Below are 8,842 nucleotides of genomic sequence, written 5' to 3'. Positions count from 1 at the left end.
GCGGCGGCGGGGGGGAGGGACCGGGCTTTTGTTTCCCGCCGGGCCGCAGCGCGCGCGGTGCAGTCTGGGAGCCCGAGTCCGGTTCCCGCCATCTCGCGGGCGGCGGACAACCCGAGCGGCGCGCGCGGCGGTCTCCATGGGAACGGCCTGGTAAGTGGCGGGAACCGGGGAGCGGTCTCCATGGGAACGGCCCGGAAAGTGGCGGGACCGCGCCGGGGGGGGAGCGGCGAGGTTCCCCGACCCGTGACTCCGGCGCCGCTGCCCGCCCGGTCTCCGGTCCCGTGTTCAGCTGGTTGGGGGCTCTGGGTGAGAGAAGGTGAGGAGCAACACGGAGGGGGTCGGGAGGGGGAGGGAGGGAGGGGGTCGGGAGGGGGAGGGAGGGAGGGGGTCGGGAGGGGGAGGGAGGGAGGGGGTCGGGAGGGGGAGGGAGGGAGGGGGAGGGAGGGAGGGGGAGGGAGGGGGTCGGGGGAGGGAGGGAGGGGGTCGGGAGGGGGAGGGGGGAGGGGGAGGGGGACGGGAGGAGGGGGAGGTGGGAGGGGGAGGAGGGGGGTGGGAGGGGGAGGAGGGAGATGGGGGGGAGGGGAACGGGAGGGGGGGGGAGGGGAACGGGAGGAGGGGGGAGGGGGAACGGGAGGAGGGGGGACGGGGACGGGAGGTGGGAGGGAGGGGGAGGTGGGAGGGAGGGAGGGGGAGGTGGGAGGGAGGGGGAGGGAGGGGGAGGTGGGAGGGAGGGGAGGTGGACGGGAGGGAGGGGGAGGGAGGGGGAGGTGGACGGGAGGGAGGGGGAGGGAGGGGGAGGTGGACGGGAGGGAGGGGGAGGAGGGGGAGGTGGACGGAGGGAGGGGAGGGAGGGGGAGGTGGACGGGAGGGAGGGGGAGGGAGGGGGAGGGAGGGGGGAGGTGGACGGGAGGGAGGGGGAGGGAGGGGGGAGGTGGACGGGAGGGAGGGGGAGGGAGGGGGGAGGTGGACGGGAGGGAGGGGGAGGGAGGGGGGAGGTGGACGGGAGGGAGGGGGAGGGAGGGGGAGGAGGACGGGAGGGAGGGGGAGGGAGGAGGACTGGAGGGAGGGGGAGGGAGGGGGAGGGAGGGGGGAGGTGGACGGGAGGGAGGGGGAGGGAGGGGGGAGGTGGACGGGAGGGAGGGGGAGGGAGGGGGGAGGTGGACGGGAGGAGGGGGGAGGGAGGGGGAGGTGGACGGGAGGAGGGGGGAGGGAGGGGGGAGGTGGACGGGAGGAGGGGGGAGGGAGAGAGGTGGACGGAGGGAGGGGGAGGTGGACGGGAGGAGGGGGGAGGGAGAGAGGTGGACGGAGGGAGGGGGAGGTGGACAGGAGGAGGGAGGGGGAGGTGGACGGGAGGGAGGGGGGAGGGAGGAGGGGGAGGGAGGGGAGGAGGGAGGGAGGTGGATGGGAGGGAGGTGGATGAGAAGGGGGGAGGAAGGGAAGTGGGAAGGACGTGGACAATGGGAGGGAGGGTGGACGGGAGGAGGAGGGAGGGAGGGTGGACGGGAGGAGGGGGGAGGGAGGGTGGACGGGAGGAGGGGGGAGGGAGGGTGGACGGGAGGAGGGGGGAGGGAGGGTGGACGGGAGGAGGGGGGAGGGAGGGTGGACGGGAGGAGGAGGGAGGGAGGGTGGACGGGAGGAGGGGGAAGGGAGGGAGGGTGGACGGGAGGAGGGGGGAGGGAGGTGGGCGGGAGGGGAGGAGGGAGGGAGGTGGATGGGAGGGAGGTGGATGAGAAGGGGGGAGGAAGGGAAGTGGGAAGGACGTGGACAATGGGAGGGAGGGTGGACGGGAGGAGGGGGGAGGGAGGGTGGACGGGAGGAGGGGGGAGGGAGGGAGGGTGGACGGGAGGAGGGGGGAGGGAGGGAGGGTGGACGGGAGGAGGGGGGAGGGAGGGAGGGTGGACGGGAGGGGGAGGGAGGGTGGACGGGAGGAGGGGGGAGGGAGGGAGGGTGGACGGGAGGAGGGGGGAGGGAGGGAGGGTGGACGGGAGGAGGGGGGAGGGAGGGAGGGTGGACGGGAGGAGGGGGGAGGGAGGTAGGGTGGACGGGAGGAAGGGGGAGGGAGGGAGATGGGAGGACGGGAGGGAGGTAGATGGGAGGGCGGGAGGTGGACGGGGGTGGAGGGAGGGATGGAGGTGGACAGCAGGAGGGAGGGAGGTGGATGAGAAGGTGGGAGGAAGGGAAGTGGGCGGGAGGTGGACAGGAGGAGGGAGGGAGGTGGACAGGAGGAGGGTGGGAGGGAGGGAGGTGGACAGGAGGAGGGAGGGAGGTGGGACAGAGGAGGGAGGGAGATGGGAGGGCTGGAGGTGGACGGGGAGTGGAGGGAGGGATGGAGGTGGATGGGTGGGGAGGAGGGAGGTGGACAGGAGGAGGGGGAGGGAGAGAGGTGGACGGAGGGAGGGAGGTGGACAGGAGGAGGGGGCGAAGGAGGGAGGTGGACAGGAGGAGGGGGGGAGGGAGGGAGGTGGACGGGGGAGGGGGGAGGGAGGTGGACAGGAGGAGGGGGTGGAGGGAGGGAGGTGGACAGGAGGAGGGGGGGAGGGAGGTGGACAGGAGGAGGGGGGAGGGAGGGAGGTGGACAGGAGTAGGAGGGGGGGAGGGAGGTGGACAGGAGTAGGAGGGGGGGGAGGGAGGTGGACAGGAGTAGGAGGGGGGGAGGGAGGTGGACAGGAGTAGGAGGGGGGGAGGGAGGTGGACAGGAGTAGGAGGGGGGGAGGGAGGTGGACAGGAGGAGGAGGGGGGAGGGAGGTGGACAGGAGGAGGGGGGAGGGAGGGAGGTGGACAGGAGGAGGAGGGGGGGAGGGAGGGAGGTGGACAGGAGGAGGAGGGGGGGAGGGAGGGAGGTGGACAGGAGGAGGAGGGGGGGAGGGAGGAGGTGGACAGGAGGAGGAGGGGGGGGAGGGAGGGAGGTGGACAGGAGGAGGAGGGGGGGAGGGAGGGAGGTGGACAGGAGGAGGAGGGGGGGAGGGAGGTGGACAGGGGGAGGTGGACAGGAGGAGGAGGAGGGGGGAGGGAGGTGGACAGGAGGAGGAGGGAGGTGGACAGGAGGAGGAGGGAGGTGGACAGGAGGAGGAGGGGGGGAGGGAGGTGGACAGGAGGAGGGGGGGAGGGAGGTGGACAGGAGGGGGAGGGAGGGAGGTGGACAGGAGGGGGAGGGAGGGAGGTGGACAGGAGGAGGGGGGAGGGAGGGAGGTGGACAGGAGGGGGGGAGGGAGGGAGGTGGATAGGAGGAGGAGGGGGGAGGGAGGGAGGTGGACAGGAGGAGGGGGGAGGGAGGGAGGTGGACAGGAGGGGGGAGGGAGGTGGACAGGAGGGGGAGGGGGGAGGGAGGTGGACAGGAGGAGGGGGGAGGGAGGGAGGTGGACAGGAGGAGGGGGGAGGGAGGGAGGTGGACAGGAGGAGGGGGGAGGGAGGGAGGTGGACAGGAGGAGGGGGAGGGAGGGAGGTGGACAGGAGGAGGGGGGAGGGAGGTGGACAGGAGGAGGGGGAGGGAGGGAGGTGGACAGGAGGAGGAGGGGGGGAGGGAGGTGGACAGGAGGAGGAGGGGGGGAGGGAGGTGGACAGGAGGAGGAGGGGGGAGGGAGGTGGACAGGAGGAGGAGGGGGGGAGGGAGGTGGACAGGAGGAGGAGGGGGGGAGGGAGGTGGACAGGAGGAGGAGGGGGGGGAGGGAGGTGGACAGGAGGAGGGGGGAGGGAGGTGGACAGGAGGAGGGGGGGGGAGGGAGGTGGACAGGAGGAGGGGGGGAGGGAGGTGGACAGGAGGAGGGGGGAGGGAGGGAGGTGGACAGGAGGAGGAGGGAGGGAGGTGGACAGGTGGAGGGCGGAGGAGGAGAGGGGGTGTGGGGGGGAGGTGGAGAGGGTAGGGAGGGCGGCGGGATCGAGGAGTGGGTGGAGCTTGGCGGAAGTGGGGCAGGTGAGGTGGGTATTTTGGGATTTGGGGGAGGGTGCTGGGATTGAGGGAAGGGTGAGTGAGGGGGTGGCGGGATTGGAGGGGTAGTGAGGAGTGGGTAGTAGCTCTGGGGGGGATTTGGGGAGAGGGTTAGGGTGGCAGGAGAAGGGTCTGTGATGGTGGTGGGCAGGGTGTGGTTGGGATGCTGTGATGTGGAGTGGGACGGCTGTGAGTGGGGTGACCGAGGATGTGGCCAGCTGGTGGTTAGTGAGGGGCTGCAGGCTGAGCCATCAAGTTGCCATCTCGGTGTTTTGAATGTTTTGTTGATGTTTTTTCTGTTATGGTTGTGGGACCAGGTGGATGCTGTGACGAGTTTGTTGTTATTAGGAAGAATTGTATAGATTGGTCTCTGAATGTCAGATTGGATGCTCAGGATATTAGTGATGTGTTCAAGCAGCATCTTCCCTGCTTGCTAGATGAATTCAGATCCAGCAACTCTCAAGAAGTTCATAATCTCTAAGACAAGCAGCCTTCACGAAGCCACCCATCCGATAAACTAAGCATTCATTCCTAAACTACTGATATGCATTGGCTACAGTGTTCACCATTTAAAAAAAAATGCACAGCAATTAATTGTGTAGTCTACGACAGGATCTCCCCAACCCGTGACCACTTACCACCAAGGAGGATGAGGGCAGCAGGCACCTGAGAACACCACCACCTGCAGGTTCTCCTCCCAAGTCAGACGCCATGCAAATTTGGAAATATATTGAATTCCCTCGCCAGTGGCACTACGGGAGCACCTTCACCAGAAAGACAGCAGCAGTTCAGGGAGGCAGCTTAATATCACCTTCTCAAGGACAACTAGGGATGGGCAGTATCTACTGGCCTTGCCAGAGACACCCTGGTCCCAAAAAATGAATTAAATAAAACTGGCGAAGGAAGTGGGCCCAATGTTTCAGCTAATAGGAAAAGTTAAAAGTAGTGTTAAGTGTGGAGACAGAGGAAAGAAAAGGGACATAGAGGCTAAATGACTGAATGATGTGAATATGGTCCAGCAGAATCATTTGCTTGTTGAACTCAGTATTGAACATATTAATGTCAGAGGCATGTCAGCACTTGCTCATCCTTGTGTGTTATTGACCTCAATTTACTGATCTTGGTAGAGGAGAGAGGTCAGTGTGTTTTCATCATCTAACAATGTAAATGTTCTGCATTACTGCAGGATGGGTATTCTTTCTCTTTAGGAATATCTTTGTCTGTGGACTATGGTAAATTATTGTTTGGGCATATTTTCATGTCTGTGCATTTACTGTAAACCCCTCACACTAGGTACCGGTCAGTACCTGCCTCTCATGCAAGAATACATGCAATCCAACTAGATTTGTTCTCCAAAGGAGAACAAAACTTCTCTATGGTGAAAGAATGATTGAAAGTCTTGCATCTTTCCTGATATTTGCAAAACTCTCAAGGCAGAAAGTAGTTTTTAAGTATACTTTTGTAATGTAGGAAATATGGCAGTGATTTTTGCATTCAGCAAGATCCAACAGCAATATCATAAGGACCAGATAGAGAGAGTGCACTCTCTGTAAGGTTTTTGTTTTTCCTGAAGTCTGGAGCAGAACAGACTGAGGTTTAGCTTGGGTCAATGGATTTAGTATCAGTTTCTTGATTTTTTAAAAAACATTTCACTTAAGATCCTTCCTGCTTTAAACACCTTCTCATTGTCCTGTGTTCAAATATTTGTGTATAAAGATTAAGTTTCTCTGTTCCTACATTCCCTTTAATATTGTTCAATTTAGTTTGTACTTATTCTTACTACCAAAACATACCATTTCACACTTAAATTTCATCTGATCTATGAACATGGCTGCGCCTTCCTGTTTTACAAGACTGTTCTCCTGAAGTTTCTTACTACCCTTGTAGTTTATTACGTTTGAGTTTTATGTCATCTGCAAACCTGAAATTTTGTTCTGCATATTCTAAGTGTGGACCATCAATTTATCAAAAAGAGCAGTACCGGGGAACACTACTGCCTATTTTTCCTTAAGTCTGAGAAACAATTATTTGTTATTCTACCGCAGCCCCTTTAAAACCATGGGATATGATTTTGCTTATAAGTTTACTCTGTCATATTTTGTCAAACTCTGAGAGTTCTTGAACACACTTGTTATTTCATTAAACACCTCGATCATATTATCAAACACAACTTTCTTTCACCACACCTTGCAGGTTTTTATTTCCTAGCCCATAGTTTCCTGAATGTCAGTAACTTGTGTCCAGGTCTGTTACTTCTGCAAGTTTCATCACTGCATTTTTGGGTTTAATTGTAGGTAAGCCCATATCTCCAGGACTGCAGTGGTTCAGGAAGGCAGCCCAACACCACCTTCTCAAGGGCAATTAGGGATGAGAAATTAAATGTTGGCTCAGCCTGCGAAGCCCACATCCCTTGAACAAATAATTTAAAAAAAGAATTGCAACTGATCGCTGAGCTCCACCTACTTTCAACGTTCATCGAGAACCCTGTGATTCTTAATGACCTCCAGGAGCCTGGGACTATCACCTATGTTCAAGATGAATTAAATGATTATTGTCCCAGCTTCTGCAGTTTGCATTCTTGGTTATCACCTCAAATGAAGTTACTCTTCTACTTTGAGAACTGCCTACATTTTAAGTGCCTCATTATTTTAATGCTATCCAATATTGCTGCTGCCTTCTTTCATGATGCCCCAATAGAGGCTTCCTCTTTAAGATGGATGCAAAGTTCTTGCTTGTTACCCTCTACTTTGACAGAAGATCTCCTTTTGGTTTCAGATTGGTTTAATCTTTTGTTTGACCACATTCTTTACACCTTTTTGTTTATAAAACTTGTGGATTCCTTTTTCTGTTCGTAATCTAGTCTCAGACACTTAGCGACTTTTATACCCATTCTCATTTCTCCTTTCTTCACCAGAATGTCTCACCCTTATTTCTAGTCTTATTTTCAAGGGTACTCAACCAATGTGGTTTGTTGCCACTTGCATTGTTGTACAAGTCTGGTGCACTTTTTATATGACGTATACATCACCTGTGCAGAGTTCACACTTACTGTTTATGGTCCATTGGTGAGTGGTCCCCTGCCTGCCCTTCACTAATGAATGATTGACATTCAGTATTTGACTTCCCGGGAAACCTGCTTCTGCTCTGCGATCTTTGAGATGCTGTTGATTTATAAATTGGTGCTTGGTATATTTTGCCCCATAATGCCTCACGTTTCAGCATTTAATTTCATAGTAAGTTGGAGACAAATTGTTGAAATTGAATCAAGGTTGACAGATGAAGTAATTGTCTGATGTGATACCGGAGGATTCTGTCTCTACATTATGAAGGAAAGCTTAGAAATATTTTCACTGAGAAAGATTCTAGGCAAATAGCAAGAATGTCTGAGAGTTATTCCTATGTATGAAAGTTGCCTGCCATCTCCAACTAACAAAAATGCTGCCATTTCCTCCTGATTGTCAACATCTGGGGTGAAGAAGGTGGTGTCATTATTGATGAGAATCTTAACGGAGACATGAGGCTGCAGATGCTGGAACATGGAGGAGGAAACAACCTGCTGGAGGGACTCAGCGGGTCGAACAGCATTGTAGAGGAATTGTCAACATTTCGGGTTAAAACCCTCCATCAGGACCTTTAATCTTCACTGAAGTGGCTGTGTCAACACTGGGAAGCTCCAGTCCATGATGGCAAGAAGTGACTTATAAGAGCAGGAGTGGACAGTTTGGCCTCTTGATTTTGTCCCGGTATTCAACAAAATCTGATCTTCTACCTCACCATAATTTTCTTTCCCTATCTCCATATTCTTTGATTCTTCTAACATCCAAAAGTCTATTAATCTCAGTTTTGCATGAAATGAATGACTGACTCTCTGCACTCCTTCGTGGTAGAAAATTCTAAAGATTTGCCACCTTCTGGATTACCTATTTTGACCCCCTAGTTCTTAGACCCTCCAGCTAGGGAAAACACCTTCTCCACAGTTATCCTCACAAACCCTCTGCAAATGTTATACCTTTCAATGAGGTCATCTCATTCTTCTAAACTCTTAAAGGCATAGCACACTCAGTGTCTCCTTGTATGACAAATCTATCATTTGGAAAAACAAATCTGGTGAATCTTTGCTGCACTCCCTCTATAGCATGTATATACTTCTTTAGTTGGAGAAACCAAAGTTGGACATAATACACCAAATGTGGTCTTGCCATGGCTCTACCCAAATGTTGTAAGCCATCTTTACTCTTGTACTGAAATATATGTCGATGGACTATTTTCCTTCCACCAAATGCAGTGTTCCAGTTAAGACTCCACTTGGCGTTTGACTGGACAGGGTAGGTGGAGATGGTATAGAATGGGTGCTCTCTGTGCAGCCTGTGAAGGCAAACAGTATTTTTGAGCCAACTGAGTTTTACTCAGTTGGTGTACTTCTGTCACTGACACAAACTTGCAGCAAAATAATTGGGAATGCCAGGAGATCTCACGTTTTTCCATTTACTCTATGAAGCAAGTAGTTCTCTCGTCAATCTCTTTGCTTGTTCAATGCTGTGATTTACACTTTTCGCAGTCTGCCTATATTATGGAAAAGTGTAGTAAAGAGTTTGCTAAAAAGCTGCTTGGGCAGTCATAAGGTTGGTCATTGTTACACTATTTGTACAAACTCTTGCTTCAGTGATATGTGGGCCTTGCATCGCTGAGAAGTTGACATAAGGATCAGTGATGGTGAGTTAATGATTCCAAGGGCCAGAAATGAGACCCTTGTTAACACCAAATGTTTCTGTCAGTTTTTGTCACTGACCATTGTGCAGTGAATGACCTGAGGTCATTCAAGTGATTAGTTATGTAATGTGCAGCTGAAAGTAATTGTGAATTACATAAATGTAACATTGTGTGTGTGTGTGCGTGTGAGAGAGCGAGCAAGCGTTC

At 55.5% G+C, this 8,842-nt stretch overlaps 2 protein-coding genes across 2 annotated transcripts in view; one reads left to right on the top strand and one right to left on the bottom strand.

Annotated features, from left to right (window-relative positions):
- The window catches only part of LOC127569523 (ATP-binding cassette sub-family B member 6-like), a 549,089-nt gene that overhangs the window by 212,851 nt on the left and 327,396 nt on the right, over positions 1-8,842 (bottom strand). The gene's annotated exons all lie outside the window — the stretch shown is intronic.
- The window catches only part of usp37 (ubiquitin specific peptidase 37), a 62,536-nt gene continuing 53,713 nt past the window's right edge, over positions 20-8,842 (top strand). Inside the window, 1 exon segment of the mRNA XM_052024508.1 lies at positions 20-150. The gene's annotated coding sequence lies outside the window, so the exon portion shown is untranslated.

The sequence above is a fragment of the Pristis pectinata genome, chromosome 1 (assembly GCF_009764475.1).
Source record: "Pristis pectinata isolate sPriPec2 chromosome 1, sPriPec2.1.pri, whole genome shotgun sequence".
Classification (NCBI taxonomy): Eukaryota; Metazoa; Chordata; class Chondrichthyes; order Rhinopristiformes; family Pristidae; genus Pristis; species Pristis pectinata.
Note: the sequence above shows the minus strand (reverse complement) of the source record. Positions and strands in the feature narration are given on the sequence as shown.